Source organism: Schistocerca americana, chromosome 2 (genome assembly GCF_021461395.2).
Source record: "Schistocerca americana isolate TAMUIC-IGC-003095 chromosome 2, iqSchAmer2.1, whole genome shotgun sequence".
NCBI classification, from domain to species: Eukaryota; Metazoa; Arthropoda; class Insecta; order Orthoptera; family Acrididae; genus Schistocerca; species Schistocerca americana.
Genome location: NC_060120.1, coordinates 16,312,935 through 16,330,306, shown reverse-complemented (window position 1 = coordinate 16,330,306; position 17,372 = coordinate 16,312,935).

Below are 17,372 nucleotides of genomic sequence, written 5' to 3'. Positions count from 1 at the left end.
CTTCTGTTCCGGTTTTCCCACAATGCTGCGGTCCAGACATACATTACCAGAAATTTCTTCCTCAAATTGAGGACAATGTTTGTTACTAGTGCACTTCATTTGGCCAGGAACGGCATGTTTCATGTGCTAGCCTGCTTTTTATGTTCTCCATGCTTTGTCCGCCATGGGCTATTTTAGCAGAATTCTTTAACTTCGTGTGCTTTGTGATGACCCAGTTTGATGTTATGAATCTCGCTATTCTCGTTTCTCTATTTGTCATTACTTTTGTCTTTCTTCGGTTTACTCTCAATCCGTTTTCAGTACTCAGTTTGTTCATTCTATCCCACTGAGAATGTAAATATTACGGATTGAAAATTCTCGAAGTCGAGATGGCAAATAATATTTTTTTCAGCTCCACACAAGATATCTTCAGATATAAGATATAAAACTGCATATAAGAATACATCAACGTACAACAGCTTATAGAAATTAATATACAGGTCCAAAACACAAACTGTACATAAAAGTATAGCAAAGTTGAAAAGAATACTGAAATATATACGTTAAGATAAGGAAGAGGCAGTGAAACTGATTGAACATATTTAAATAATCGAAAACGACCCAGTAGAATGAAAATTTATGTAAAAGGTACCGTATTACGCATCGCGTTATGCCATTAAAAAATAGTAACTGACAAAATGTAATCAGTGTGTGTATTGTCTCACAGCAGAGGCCATCGTGAGTACGTTACTACAATGAGAAGAGTATTACAGTTGATGATGATTACAACGATCAGGAAATATAGCATTTGGAATGCACATCGTATAAAACATGTGTGGCCAGTAGCGCAGTGGAGAGGAGACTGACAGCTACTAAGCTGCTTGAGCCGACTTTCGTTAGATGGCGTTAGCAGCGGACTATGTAACTTACGTAAAATCTTATTATATAATAAATCGATGTATTGAAGAAGCAATGATGGAAATAAAAAAAATTCAAGAGTGGAATTAAAATTCAAGGTGAAAGTATATCAATCATAAGATTTTCTTATGGCATTGCTATCCTCAGTGAAAGTAAAGAAGAATTACACGATTTATTGAAGTGAATGAACATCTAATGAGTACAGAATATGGTCAGAGTAAATCGAAGGATGAAAATAATGAGAAGAAGTAGAAATGAGGACAGCAAGAAACTTAACATCATAATTGATGAATAGCAAGTGGATGAAGTTAATTATGCTACCCGAGTAGCAAAATAACACCCAGCGGACGGAGCAAGGAGGACATAAAAAGCAGACTAGCACTGACAGAAAGGGCATTCCCTGCAAGAGAAGTCTACTAGTATTTGAGGAAGAAATTTCTCCGAATGTACGTTTGGAGCACAAACACCAATGGTAGTATAGGGAGCTGTAGAGGGCAAAAACTGTAGAAGAAGACGGAGATTGGATTACGTCTAACAAATTGAGGACGTAGGTTACAAGCGCTACTTTGAGATGAAGCGGATGGCACAAGAGAGGAATTCGTGGAGGGACGCATCAAACCAGTCAAAAGGCTGCCGACTAAAAAACAAATTGTAAGTAAATTATTAAGATGAGCGCAGTTCCCATTATAATTCAATGAACAGGGTTTCGATCGATAGTAAAACGACATGATAATAAGGGCCTACCAAAGTTATACAAACAAAGCGATCCAGTTTTATTTAATATTCTACCAAACTGGTCACTTACAAAGTTTTATGGCTTTAGCCGCAATCTCAAGATTTTTAAACAGCAAGCTACATGTATTCATATCAGACCAAAATATAAGGAACATCGCCAATGTTCAACATAATCGACCATTACTGAAATAGAAATAAAGGTAGAGATTTTTTTCTTAATAAAGACGGAAATAAGTAATAACAACAGATTACTCAACTACTGAAAAGAAAAAAAAAATACAAAATGTGTGGTAATGCAAAAGATATAACAGAAATATATTACAAAAGGAATAAAAATTACGTCTTGCTTAGCAGCTAGATGCCTACCAAGACCATACATCAAACTTGCAAATCCTAGGGCATCTTAATCTCATACATCAAAAAACAACGTGTCTTGCCGGTTTACTCTCAGTCCATATTCTATACTCATTAGACTGTTCATTCCATTCAACAGATCCTGTAACTCCTCGTTATCTGCACTATGCCATCAGCGAAACTTATCATTGACATCCTTTCATCTTAAATTTTAATTCCACTCGTATACCTTTATGTTTTGTCCGTCATTGCTTCTTCTGTGTACAGACTGAACAGTAGGGGCGAAAGTTTGCAGTCCTGTCTTACACCCTTTTTTACCAGAGCACATCGCTGTTGATCTTTCATTCTTATGGCCTCCTCTCGGTTCTGGTACGTTTGGTTTATTACCCTATGGGTTACTCTTAATTTTTCTCAAAATTTCGAATATCTTGCACCAATTTACATTGTCTAACGCTTTTTCCACGTCGACAGGTCCTATGAATACGTCTTTGTTTTCTTCAGTCTTGTTCCCACTATCAAGCGCCACGTCATAACTGCCTCCTTTGTGTCTTTATCTTACCTAAAGCCAAATAGCTCTTCAATTTTCTTTACCATTCATCTGTATATTATGCTTGTCACCAGCTTGGATGCATGAGCTGTTAAGCTGATTGTGCAATACCGAAGGTCTGATGGTATATCGTCGACCTCATACATTCTACACGCCAACGTGAAAGATCGTTTTGTTGCCACTTCACCAATGTTTTTAGAAATATCGTCGAAATTTTATCAATCCCTTCTGCTTTATTTGATTTTAAGTTTTCCAAAGCTCTTCTAAATATCAGGATATTTAGGGGATTAACCATGGTAATTTGAAATTCTGCTCAATTTTGTTTTATATTGTGTTCGCTGTTGTGCGTATTATGTGAAGACATTTAATTCATTTTATGTGCATAGTGTAAGAAAACGTTATGTTTTGAGTATGTATTTACAGATTATCGTTATTGTAATTATTTTGTATCATATCAGTGAGTTACTTATTACTCTGAGTTAACACAAAAACATACGTGAAACTGTAAACAAAAAGAGAAAAAAAAAGATTGTGAAACGTAAAATAACAATTTCAAACATAAAAAATGTAAGTAGGATAAATAACTATACTAATAATGATTGGTTCCATTTTTTTATTAGGTATATGGAAAATAACCTGACAGCACGCTGTGCTGGTACTTCAGAAACCAGGTTTATTACATACGGCTGCTTGTAGTGTGAAAACGTCTTTAATTTATTTTGTAACAAAAGCTAGTTTTAAAAATTAATTAATGGTGGTGGGGTATTTTGCAAAATTTCATATTACTACAACACTCGATTATACAGTTTTCAAGAACTTTTGTACGAAAAGCATTTTTTATCATCGTTTCGAAGTTATTTCTTCCAAACTTAATAAGCCAAACTACCGTTCGGTGAGTGTTTTACTCCTTAAAAATGAAACTGAGCACAAAAAATCGTATTGCAATATTTTTCCCTCTCTACACACCCGCCTAGTTTCATCAAGATCATTTATTGACACTGGGATACGTTCCCTTGTGAGTACCATGTATCTCACAGCGGCCTACAGAGTATGGATGTAGATGTAGATGAGTATGCTTTGTATTGCTGATGATCAGAACGTACTAAAAATGCGATGGTAGTTACATAAATGTTTTCACACGCTATTAACAAGTACAGCAAACAGTACATTTTAGCAGAAGTTATTGAATATTTCGGAGGCTTTTATTACATGCGAGACTACGAAAAATGGATGGGAACAAAATTAACGTGGAATAATAGCAGTTTACAATACTTACAATGCATTTAAATAGAGCAGTTTACAAAACGATTCGTAAGCAGTAACAAATGGACATGAGTCACAGAATACCATGCGACAAAAGCAGCCTCTGTTTCATATGAAACAGAAATATGAAATCATTTACTCCACCCGATATTACGGATGAGAGCAAAAATTAAGCAGAATATGAGCAACATAATCACATTGCAATTCAAAGAGCGTAATATTGGTAAGAGGGTCGTAATCAGGGACACAATTTCCAGCTGCTAACAGCCACATGGTCGAAACTGCAGCACTTACAAATAAATACACTTTACCACCAGACTCACCGGAAAGCTAGGCATGAAAAATTTTATCGTCTAGTACTCGTACTTCACAAAGCAAGAGTAGGGATTATCGAATTATACTTTCTCGAAATCGAAGTTGGCTGCCAGACGACTCAGAGCGCTACTGTCAGTTTCTGTTTCCGTATCGTAAGATGGGCCCTGCACTTCTGGTATTTTGGTGTTCTGCGACGGACATTTTCACCTGAGCAGTCTCATCTGAGAGACGCTCCAGGTATTTGAATGTGATATTTTAGCTTGTAAAGTAATGAATGCATTAATTTCGGCTTCGTTATGCTAGGGAAACGTTTCGTGGCCCTGATGTGCTATTATTAATCCTAGTCGAAGGGAAGGTAAATTTTGTCGAATTTCCATAAAGGCATGATTGGGTGATGAAATCTGGTGCCGCTGGCAGAATGTGGTAACAGTCAACAGCCAGCAGGCCAGGCAAGGTAAACATGGCACTCACGGGCGCGCAGCTGCGACAGCAGTATTGCACGCACAATTAGTTTTGAGTAGAGCAACAACGTGGCAGAAAACTGCAGCGTAGCTTTAAGTTATTGCGATGTATGAGGCGGGGCACTAGGCCAGAGCCAAGAGTGGCGATTTGTAAATGGCTGACGTGTAATGATTTACCCCTGCCATAGTTTCTGACTCTCTCTGACACTATTTCAGAAATGAGGGAAAAACTGATATAAATAGATGGACAATTTTAGCTTGGGTGAAACTAGACCGGACCCTAACGTACAGCTCACACCTCGAAGACACAAAGCAAAAACTAAAATCCCGCAATGCTATCCTTTTAAAACTGGCTGGAACAACATGGAACATGGGGATGTGGAGCGAGCACTTTGAGAACTTCAGCACTAGCCCTTGTCTACGGTGTAGCTGAATACTGTTCACCAGTCTGGAGGAGAAGTGCACACGTATCTAAAGTGGATGTCCAGCTGAGGGAGACAGTGCGAATATTCTCGGGAACACTCAGGGCCACTCCCTGTGCATGGCCTCCTGTACTAGCGAACATAGAGCCTCCAGAAATCAGGCGATCACAGCTAGCCCTAAAAACCTACAGGAAAATTATAGACAACCCGGACCTCTCTATTCCACCAAGATCTGACACCGACAAACAGGCTTAAATCCATATCACCCTTTTGGAAAATCGGTGAAGAACTGCAAGCCTTTGAGCCGAGAACGGCCTGGATCGAAGTATGGTCGGCAAGTGAAATTAAGAACAAAAATTTAGTACACGATCCGAACAAGAAGATTGATGGCTTCAACCTACCAAGAAGAGTGTGGACAGCTCTAAACCGGGTCAGAACGAGTGTTGGGAGATGTAAACACCTGATGAACAAGTGGGGCCTGGCAGACAGCGCTGTATGTGAGTGCGGTGAAATACAGACAATGGACCATCTACTCGTGTGCAAAGTGTATGGCTATGGTGGTGAACTCATGGACATACATAGACTCAGTGACTCAGCCATAGAGTGGCTCAAAAACATATCTAATATAGTGTAGAATTATATTGTTTTCTTTTTTAGTATATAGTGATAAGAATATTGTAAATTATGCCTCTGTGATGCCGAACGAGTAAATAATAAGCTTGGGTTAGAGTGTGCCGGGTCAGTCGAGCGTCGGGATGGACCTGTGCCGGTCTTCGCTTATAGGGGCCCATCTGGCAGCAATGTTATAAGTATTGTGCATAAACTTGTATTTTGTTTTGTATGTACTTGTTTGGGCTATATTCTACCTCTGGGGACACAAAACTGGGGCGGGACGGAATGGTAGCCTGGAACTTTGACACTGCACGGTCTCCCTGAAAGAGCGCAGTGACAGCAGTCTGCAGTGGGTCCTGGAGGGGTTCGGTTCCACTCGAGTCTACGGGCCACGTTCGCTTCCCACCTGGCGTACCGGGGTCTGGGCGAGGCGTACACTGCGGGAAGTGCACCAGCGCTGCAACAGCGCCAGAGATGGTGGTCGGTGTTGCCATCTGGCAAGCACCACTAGTGGCAAGTTGAGGCACAGCATCCAGGAGGGCTCGGGTTCGAGTCCGATCCTGTCCTGGGAGCAGCGGCGGCCCGAGGGCCACAGGTGATCAGTACACCCACCTTCGTCCCATGGTCGGACAGAGAAGGCCAAACGGGGCAGAGGGCGGTGAGAAACAGGGACTGTAGCAGTCTCCGGAATAACGGGCAGCAGCACGGCACACATCGCAATGCTTCAGCGAGTGACAACCGGGAGAGCACGGCCGACTTCCAGCACGGTGGCCTTGATAATGGCAGCAGCGCCGTCGGCGTACCAGGAGTCTGCTGAGCCAGCTGGACTCGTGGGACAGCGCGCGGGCGGCACGCCGACACTACTCGTCACCCATCGAGCATTGAAAATTATCTGAATAAACGAATGTTACCGAATACCGCTGTATCACTCTGCACTGCCCCTTGACGCTCTTGGACTTGCTTGGCCTCCTGACAAAATACGGTGCAGTGGGTCCCGGCTTCAGCTGTGCCAATCTAGAGTCCTGGGTTCGACACACCGACTCTGCAGCAGAGGTGTCAGGAGTGACGCCGGTTACAACGCTGGTACTGGAATTCCACTCCCACATCTTATGCCAAGTAAGTAGCGTTGAGGTGTGCCTGTGTAGAGGGCTAGTAGAGGTGTTTGGTTGTGTTCGTGATGGGTGGTCATGCCCTTCTTGTTATGTCTTGCCATTCGGGAGGTGTTCGTCCATACCAGCATAGGGAGGAAGCAGGACTGTTCACCTGCACACGAGCACAATGTGGATGGGTGAGTGACGTTTGATTTATTGTTTATGTGTCATTCTTTTGTGTTTTGAAGGGTTAAGTATGAATGAGGATAGACTTTTTAAAGGTGTCTTTTGTAAGTCCGGAAAAGCCTGTAGATTTATCCGATTTCAGGGGAAATGGGGGACATGATAACATACATAGCGCTCAAGTGATGTAATTTTTGTAACCTGAGAGATCATAGATTACCGTGAACAAAGTGAGTGCCAAAGAGTTGTTTTATTTTTAAGAGATTTGGTCATTTGGTGTGCAATTGTTCAAAATGTAGATGGGCGATGATTCGCTGCAAGAACTAAGTTTAAGGAGTAGCAGAGTGAAATTAATGGTAACAGTGGAGCTATAAGCAAGAATGTTGGAAACACGGTCAGCAGCGCAGGCTGTGGCAGTGACTGCAGTGGAAGCTGTAGCCGTTCTAACGGAGCAAATTCGGGTATTATCAGATGCGAGGATAAGGGACAAGGAAAAATATGAAGAATTAGCAGAAATATTTGAGGCATTGCAAGTAGCGGAAGAGATGTCAGGTGAAAGTGAATTACAGGTCGTGGAGTGTCATAGACCATTTGACCTGGCAATCGCGGCATTGATTAACCCCTTTTTGGGTAAAGCAACGGAGGATGTGTCGGTATTCCTTAATGACATTATCACAATGGCTGATCCCAATGGGTGGTCGGGTGCTGTAAAGTTGAGAGTAGCGAAGTTACCCTTGATAGGGGATGCCAAGTCGTACATATTGTACCATGAAACGTTGATGTGGGGACGTTTTCAGAGCTTGAGACTGAGTTACGCCAGAGGTACCAAAAACAGGATTGGGATTGCTTCAACCGTCGGACAGCAGTCCCAGTGAAGTTAGGTAATGCGCTTGTAGGTGCACGGACGGAATGCTGAATATTAGGCTTGGTGAACGGAAGGTTTCTGGTTGACTCGGAGGCACACGTGTCCGTTAGCAGGAGAAGGCTTGAGCCACCACGTTATAGGGTAAGTGGGGTGGGGGATAATAGAGTGGAGTCATTGGATACGACGGGACTTCAGTCCGTGATCGCAGGAACTAAGTTTACTGAGCAGCCAGAGGTGTTACCGTGTGTAGGTGAGGGGTATTTGGTGATTCTTGGACTGGACTTCCTTGACAAACATCGTGCGAGGATAGATCTTTGGCAACAAACAGTGGAACTCGGTGGAACAATGTTTCGCTTCAGCTCTGCTATCTGGAGTCCAACTCTGCAACAGCCCCCTTTTTCTCACTTTACTTAATTTTGCGTGTTAAGAATAACATGGTGGCACGTGATTTGTTGCTTTTGAAAAATGGCTCTGAGCACTATGGGACTTAACATCTGTGGTCATCAGTCCCCTAGAACTTAGAACTACTTAAACCTAGCTAACCTAAGGACATCACACACATCACACACATCCACGCCCGAGGCAGGATTCGAACCTGCGACCGTAGCAGTCGCGCGGTTCCGGACTGAGCGCCTTAACTGCGAGACCACCGCGGCCGGCTGTTGCTTTTGAAACCACTTGTGAGCTATGCCCTAAGCACTAGCCATTATGAATTCCCTTTTGCTAACTACGTAGCGAATATCGTGTTCAGTTCCTTATAATTTCATGTAGGGAGCAGTGCTACAACACGCAGTGTTATAGGCAACTATTAATATCACCATTGTTTGCCTTTATGTTGTAACCTGCATGTGGCCTAAGGTATGTACCTAAATTTATATGTATACATGTTATATTAGTGGAATCGAAACCCACTTTTATAGTGTTTTATGTCCTCCCTAGATCCGATGATGGCGGCTTTAGTTTCGCCGAAACCGGTAATCATGGAATAAAAAGAATTGCTGCGACCTTGGGTACCAGTTTATTGTTATAATTTCGACCTTCGTGTCCGATGTTATCACTTTTGACCGTTAGCTACCCACGTGATCTTGATTTATGTTGTAGAGCAGGCTGTTCCAACCGAGCTCCAGGGAGCCGGAGCGCTCCGGAGCGCTCACTGCGGCAGCTCGGAGCCCGCGTGGAGGGGGAAAGCGAACTCACTGCCTCCTGGCCGCATGCAGCCGCAACTGACCCAATAATCCGTGTTCAATGACAGCTACTTCTATTGGAAGATACCTTTCTATTCATTGAGAGGGATGGTCGTCCGCAGTGTCTTGTATGTCAAAGTATTTAATTCTGCGAAGAGGTACAATATACAACGACATTATACACGGCATCACGCAATGCACTACGATCAGGTAGAAGGCGTTGCACGCAGAGAACTGGTAGCCAGGCTTAAGCACGACATACCAGGACACGTAAGTTTAAAAACGGTTTCGTAATACGGAGGGTGTCAAAACATGCAACATAGTTCGTGTTCTGTAATGCGTTTATAATTTTCAGGTGAATGAGAGAGGAGAAAACACTACTGAATCTGCAATTCGAGCAAGCTCCCGGGTAGCTCACGTCATTGCGACGAGTGGCAAGCCGTTTTCGTTGGGACCACTCGTAAAATCGTGCGTGGTAGCAGTTGCAGAATGTTTGTTTCCAAGGGAGGTGCAGGCAATTGAAGGGGTTTGCCTGTCGAAGCAAACAATGTCTCGTCGAATCCTGGACATAGCAGCGGATTTAGAGACACAGCTCAAGAAAAAGGCGGAGAGGTTTGTTGCATTTTCGCTAGCGCTTGACGAAAGCACCGACATATCGGGCTGTGCACAGCTTGCAGTCTTTGTGCGTGGTGTCGACATAGAGCTGCAAGTAACTGAAGAACTCTTGGATGTGGTACCACTCGATTACACCGCAACAGGACGTGACGCTTTTGAAGCTGTTTGTGAATAAGTGGACAATATGAATTTGCCGTGGGATAAGCTCCATTCTGTAGCGACAGACGGTGCACCACAAATGATCGGGCGTCACCAAGGTTTTGCTTCTTGTTTGAAAAATAAACTCAGGGACGAAAATCGGGAAAGACATTTTGACTCTTCATTGTTTTATTCACCAAGAGGAACTGTGTGCTGAAACAGTGGAGCTAGGTGGTGTAACGAAAGATATCGTGAAGTGTGCGAATTTTGTGCGGCGTCACGGTATGAATCATCGCCAATTCAAAGGATTCCTGAAAGATATCGAAGCGGAGTATAGGGATATGCCGTACCACAGTACAGCTCGTTGGCTGAGTCGGGGAAAAGTTCTTGATGTTTTCTTTGCCATTCGTGAGGAAATATCCCTTTTTCTCGAAATGAAAGGGAAATAAATGCGTTGTCTGAAAGATATAAAATGGATATCAGACCTGGCGTTCCTAGCTGACATAGCTATGCATCTGAATAATTTAAATCTGTCATTGCAGGGCAAAGGGCAGCTAATCGTTGACTTGCACGACCAGATCAAAGCGTTCATGGAAAAGTTACGTTTATTTGAGAGGCAGATGAGTGATGGACATTTAACGTTCTTCAATCTTCTTGCTTCTTTAAAACTACCTGAAGGTACTACTTTCGGCGATTACCAAGCAAAGTTAAAGCAGCTCATCACGTCGTTTGAAACACGATTCCGAGACCTCACTAGTTTGGAAATGGAACTTAAGGTGTTCAGCACTCCTTTTTCAGTTTCCCCCGATGACTTGTCATCGTCACTTCAATTGGAGATTATTGATCAGCAAAATTCAACTTTGTTGAAAGAGAGGTACTGCAACACGTTGGATTTGTCACGATGGTATCGTTCATTACAGCAAAAAACATTTCCCAAGCTTCACAACAATGGAGCTCAGATCATGTGCATGTTTGGATCTACGAATTGTTGTGAGCAGTTTTTCTCAGCAATGAAAAGAGTAAAAAGTAAGGAACGATAGTTTCTTCAGGATGCAACAATGAAGCCATCCTCCGCATTAGCGCTGCGAACACTTTGACGCCCGATATTTTCCGATCTTGTAATGAAAAGAAAATGTGAAGCTATAGAGGCCCAATAAATTTAGTATGCAATTTCTTGAGAAACAGTTGTTTCTTATTTATTTCCTGAACATCGTATTTCCTAGTGTAGCATGTCACCACGTCTTAGCAGCTAAGAGTATGTGTAAGACGCAGCTGGCCCACCAAAACGCTTGCCTTGCCGCCTGCCTCAGCCAGCCGTGCCACGTGCCGGCGTGCCGGCCCACTTGACTGGTCGCAGCGAGCGACACGGCTTTCTGGAGCAGGGAGCGCTCCGCGGCTCACAACGGAGCCGACGAGCTGGAACAGTCTGTTGTAGAGCGTAAAATTATACACCCAGTGAATATCTGTATGGGGTAGAATTATCTCTCGGTAATATTTTTCGAATCTTAAAAAAGTTTTTCCAGCCATGCATCTAATACGGGTCAGCGCCCTTATCTCCGTTCATTGCGTGCCTCAAATGGAGTATATTGTAGAAATAAAAATTTCCCGCTCTCTCCGGGTGTGAGAGTAGATTAAGTGATTCTTTTTCCACGTGACATCAAATAGATCTTCTACCACATGTTACTTAAACGCAAGATATCAATTTTTCCATCGTGCAAAATCGTTAACTGTCTTGTTTCTTGGACTGCATCTAAATATGTTAAGTCATTCTTTAGTACAAGAATGGCCGGTCATCAAGGCGACATAAACGAAAGTGCATGAAAACCACTAACCAATGAGCGAAGGCACAATAATTTATTTATGAGGACATTAATGAGAGGCCAGACAAACGTGTGGTTCCTGAAGAGGGGCAGCAGCCTTTCAGTAGTTGCAGGGGCAACAGTCTGGATGATTGACTGATCTGGCTTTGTAACACTAACCAAAACGGCCTTGCTGTGCTGGTACTGCGAACGGCTGAAAGCAAGGGGAAACTACGGCCGCAATTTTTCCCGAGGGCATGCAGCTTTACTGTATGATTAAATGATGATGGCGTCCTCTTGGGTAAAATATTCTGGAGGTAAAATAGTCCCCCATTCGGATCTCCGGGCGGGGACTACTCAAGAGGACGTCGTTATCAGGAGAGAGAAAACTGACGTTCTACGGATCGGAGCGTGGGATGTCAGATCCCTTAATCGGGATCCCTTAATAGGTTAGAAAATTTAAAAAGGGAAATGGATAGGTTAATGTTAGATATAGTGGGAATTAGTGAAGTTCTGTGGCAGGAGGAACAAGACTTCTGGTCAGGTGAATACTGGGTCATAAATACAAAATCAAATAGGGGTAATGCAAGAGTCGGTTTAATAATGAATAAAAAAAATAGGAGTGCGGGTAAGCTACTACAAACAGCATAGTGAACGCATTATTGTGGCCAAGATAGACACGAAGCCCACGCCTACTACAGTAGTACAAGTTTATATGCCAACTAGCTCTGCAGATGACGAAGTAATTGAAGAAATGTATGATGAAATAAAACAAATTATTCAGATAGTGAAGGGAGACGAAAATTTAATAGTCATGGGTGACTGGAATTCGGTAGTAGGAAAAGGAAGAGAAGGAAACGTAGTAGGTGAATATGGATTGGGGCTAAGAAATGAAAGAGGAAGCCGCCTGATAGAATTTTGCACAGACCGCAACTTAATCATAGCCATCACTTGGTTCAAGAATCATAAAAGAAGGTTGTATACATGGAAGAAGCCTAGAGATACTGACAGGTTTCAGATACATTACATAATGGTACGACAGAGATTTAGGACCCAGGTTTTAAATTGTAAGACATTTCCAGGGGCAGATGTGGACTCTGACCACAATCTATTGGTTATGACCTGTAGATTAAAACTGAAGAAATTGCAAAAAGGTGGGAACTTATGGAGATGCGACCTGGATAAACTGACTAAACCAGAGGTTGTACAGAGTTTCAAGGAGAGCATAAGAGAACAATTGACAGGAATGGGGGAAAGAAATACAGTAGAAGATGAATGGGTAGCTTTGAGAGATGAAGTAGTGAAGGCAGCAGAGGACCAAGAAGGTAAAAAGACGAGGGCTAGTAGAAATCCTTGGGAAACAGAAGAAATATTGAATTTAATTCATGAAAGGAGAAAATATAAAAATCCAGTAAATGAAGCAGGCAAAAAGGAATACAAACGTCTCAAAAACGAGATCGACAGGAAGTGCAAAATGGCTAAGCAGGGATGGCTAGAGGACAAATGTAAGGATGTAGAGGCCTATCTCACTAGGGGTAAGATAGATACTGCCTACAGGAAAATTAAAGAGACCTTTGGAGAAAAGGGAACCACTTGTATGAATATCAAGAGCTCAGATGGAAACCCAGTTCTAAGCAAAGAAGGGAAAGCAGAAAGGTGGAGGGTGTATATAGACGGCCTATACAAGGGCAATGTTCTTGAGGACAATATTATGGAAATGGAAGAGGATGTAGATGAAGATGAAATGGGAGATACGATACTGCGTGAAGAGTTTGACAGAGCACTGAAAGACCTGAGTCGAAACAAGGCCTCGGGAGTAGACAACATTCCATTAGAACTACTGACGGCCTTGGGAGAGCCAGTCCTGACAAAACTGTACTATCTGGTGAGCAGGATGTATGAGACAGGCGAAATACCCTCAGACTTCAAGAAGAAGATAATAATTCCGATGCCAAAGGAAGGAGGTGCTGACAGATGTGAAAATTACCGAACAATCAGTTTAATAAGTCACGGATCTCGGGGAAGATCAGTTTGGATTCCGTAGAAATATTGGAACACGTGAGGCAATACTGACCCTACGACTTATCTTAGAAGCTAGATTAAGGAAAGGCAAATCTACGTTTCCAGCATTTGTAGACTTAGAGAAAGCTTTTGACAATGTTGACTGGAAAACTCTCTTTCAAATTCTGAAGGTGGCAGGGGTAAAATACAGGGAGCGAAAGGCCATGTACAATTTGAACAGAAACCAGATGCCAGTTATAAGGGTCGAGGGGCACGAAAGGGAAGGAGTGGTTGGGAAGGGAGTGAGACAGGGTTGTGGCCTATCCCCGATGTTATTCAATCTGTATATTGAGGAAGCAGTGAAAGACACAAAAGAAAAATTCGGAGTAGGTATTAAAATCCATGGAGAAGAAATAAAAACTCTGAGGTTCGCCGAACACATTGTAATCCTATCAGAGACAGCAAAGTACTTGGAAGAGCAGTTGTACGGAATGGACAGTGTCTTGAACATCAACAAAAGCAAAACGAGGATAATGGAATGTAGTCGAATTAAGTCGGGTGATGCTGAGGGAATTAGATTAGGAAATGAGAAACGTAAAGTAGTAAAGGAGTTTTGCTATTTGGGGAGCAAAATAACTGATGATGGTCGAAGTAGAGAGGATATAAAATGTAGACTGGCAATGGCAAGAAAAGCATTTCTGAAGAAGAGATATTTGTTAACATCGAGTATTGATTTAAGTGTCAGGAAGTCATTTCTGAAAGTATTTGTATGGAGCGTAGCCATGTATGGAAGTGAAACATGGGCGATAACTAGTTTGGGCAAGAAGAGAATAGAGGCTTTCGAAATGTGGTGCTACAGAAGAGTGCTGAAAATTAGATGGGTCGATCATATAACTAATGAGGGGGTACTGAATAGGATTTGGGAAAAGAGAAGTTTGTGGCACAACTTAACTAGAAGAAGGGATCGGTTGGTAGGACATGTTCTGAGGCATCAAGGGATCACCAATTTAGTATTGGAGGGCAGCGTGGAGGGTAAAAATCGTAGAGGGAGACCAAGAGATGAATACCCTAAACAGATTCAGAAGGATGTAGGCTGCAGAAGGTACTGGGAGATGAAGAAGCTTGCACAGGATAGAGTAGCATGGAGAGTTGCATCAAACCAGTCTCAGGACTGAAGACAACAACAACAAAAATGTTTATTAAACAACCACCTTTTATCTGGCGTTCCTGCTCAGAATTTTTTCTGTTGAACACTTTAAAACCAAACAGACTCCTTTTAACTGGTGTCCCTGCCAAGAATGTTGATTCATATTAAAACGGCATCTTTTAGCTGACGGTCCTGCTCAGAATCTCTTTCGTCGACAAGGTAGAGGTGACATATTTTCAACAAACAACCTTTAAAGGGGCATCAGGTACCCTGAACATTCTCGTGTGTTTGTCAATGATTTACTTTTTCTTCTGCTGTCCTGTATAACGGACGTAGAGTTCCCGTGAACTTGATATGCTGCCATACCACTATGTACATTAGCTCTAGATAATGCTAGTAAAGTTGGGACTGTTTTCACACATGCACCGGTCAAACGAGGTGGATGAAGGAATGAAGGACGTTTGAAGTTTAATGTTTCGTAGATGGGCAGCGAAAGCTTGGAGTCTATAAGAGCAGAATATGCCTGTACTTCGTCGAGCATGTACCAAATATGCAGACATCGCTTAATGGAAAATCCCAAAGAGATACTGGAACACGTGATATTCCTTATTCATTAAAAACAATTGTACTTCTACAAAAGCATCCAATAATTTTTCTGAAAATTACCTTTTTCCTAACTAGGATTACGTTTACGAACAATGGTTCAAATGGTTCAAATGGCTCTGAGCACTATGGGACTTAACATCTATGGTCATCAGTCCCCTAGAACTTAGAACTACTTAAACCTAACTAACCTAAGGACAGCACAAAACACCCAGTCGTCACGAGGCAGAGAAAATCCCTGACCCCGCCGGGAATCGAACCCGGGAACCCGGGCCTGGAAGCGAGAACGCTACCGCACGACCACGAGCTGCGGACTACGAACAATGAACACCGGCTTGTAACAACAGATTCGCTCAAATTAAAGGACAGCAGTCAGTCGCAAAATCCGTAATTTATTGAGACCTAGGTTTCAGCTGTAACTTAGCCATCATAGATCCAACGTAGGACAAAATGAAAATTTGTCATTTCATCGTATGTTATGCTCTAGTACGTTGGGACCTATAGTTAGTTAGTTAGTTAGTTGGTTACGTGTTCCATTGATCAATCGCACGGTACGGTAGCCGTTATGATATGGAGCGTATCAAGTGCACACGCAGTGCACATATGAAACAAGATTTTTTAATATATGTATATTACAATACAGAGTTAAATATTAATATTTCTATTATTTACCCCATTCCCTTAAATGGCACTAAATACATATACTATATTTATAGATTTATTTATTCCTATTCAAGGATTCATCTATGGTATAGAAGGAGTTGTCAGGGAGATATGACTTCAATTTATTTTTGAAACTATTACTGCTGTCTGTCGGACATTTTATTTCCTATGGTAATTTGTCGAAAATTTTTATAGCAACGTATTTTACCCCTTTCTGTGCCAAAGATAGGTTGAGTAAAGGATAGTGTAAGTCTTTCTTTTTTCTGGTATTATAACCATTAATGTCACTGTTGTTTTTAAACTGCTCCATGTTGTTGAGAACAAATTTCATTAGTGAGTAAATGTGCTGTGAGGCTGTTGTAAGAATTCCCAATCTTTTAAAAAGATGCCTACAAGATGTGCGACTATGAACCCCACACATTATTCTAGCCACTCATATGACTCCTTGGTAATGCACCGATGATGACTATGTTGTAGTCGAAATCTAGATTTGCAATAGGTTACAGATTTTGTGATTGACTGCTGTCCTTCTTTCAGCATAAATATTCAGTCGTTGATGTGAACACAGGCATCCAATGGATTCCAGCCTAGTTAAGAAATTGGCAATTAACTCTGTTTTTTTGGGACAATGTTTATGAAGACTGTCTACTTCTGGTATCGTGTACTTTTAAAAGCGCCAACTGCGTAATTAATTACTATATATCTCGCACAAAGTCGGACATGGTGGTATATGTGGGCACAACACGACCATCAAACGCTTATTGGAGATTCAGTACACGCCTAGAGGCTTTTTGTTCTCCATACATCATCCATTCGGCCAGCCAGCTGATACGTGATCGAAGTATATTATTACACAAATTAAATGCTAATGCAGATCTCACATCTGTTCAAAAACGCTCGTGTCCTCCTACCCATCCACCCGCCCACCTCCTCCGCCACACGCACCCCCTCCCCCCACGCATACGTGCTTACATATCTTAAATCTAGAGTAAACAACTTCTAACATTTTATCATTAATTGTCCCGTGACTGAAACGATGAATACGTCTTTGACGCAAATTTATCGAAAAATAACATGGTGGAACCGTGGCTGTGTAAAAAATGCATGTAAGTTCCTTCAGTAAAGTAAAACCAGCAAACGGCCGCTCTTATTAATGATACATTGCACCGTTAGCGGCCTTAAAAGCTACAGTTTCATCGCCAGACGGCTGTTTACGTCCGAAATTACATTTAGCTTAGGATATACGCAGACGAGCCAAAACATTGTGACCACCTTATAACTTCCACGATATGTATATTTTTTTTATTACGAGTGGAATATGAACGTGTGGAAAATTACGTAACTCAATTATATTCATTCAATTATGTAATTATTTCTTAAAAAGATGATAATTATATAAAACAGAGACAATAATTCTCTCACATTCTTTGTTAATCTATGTCATTCCTTCCTTTTGTTTTGTACCCTTTTGTCGGCT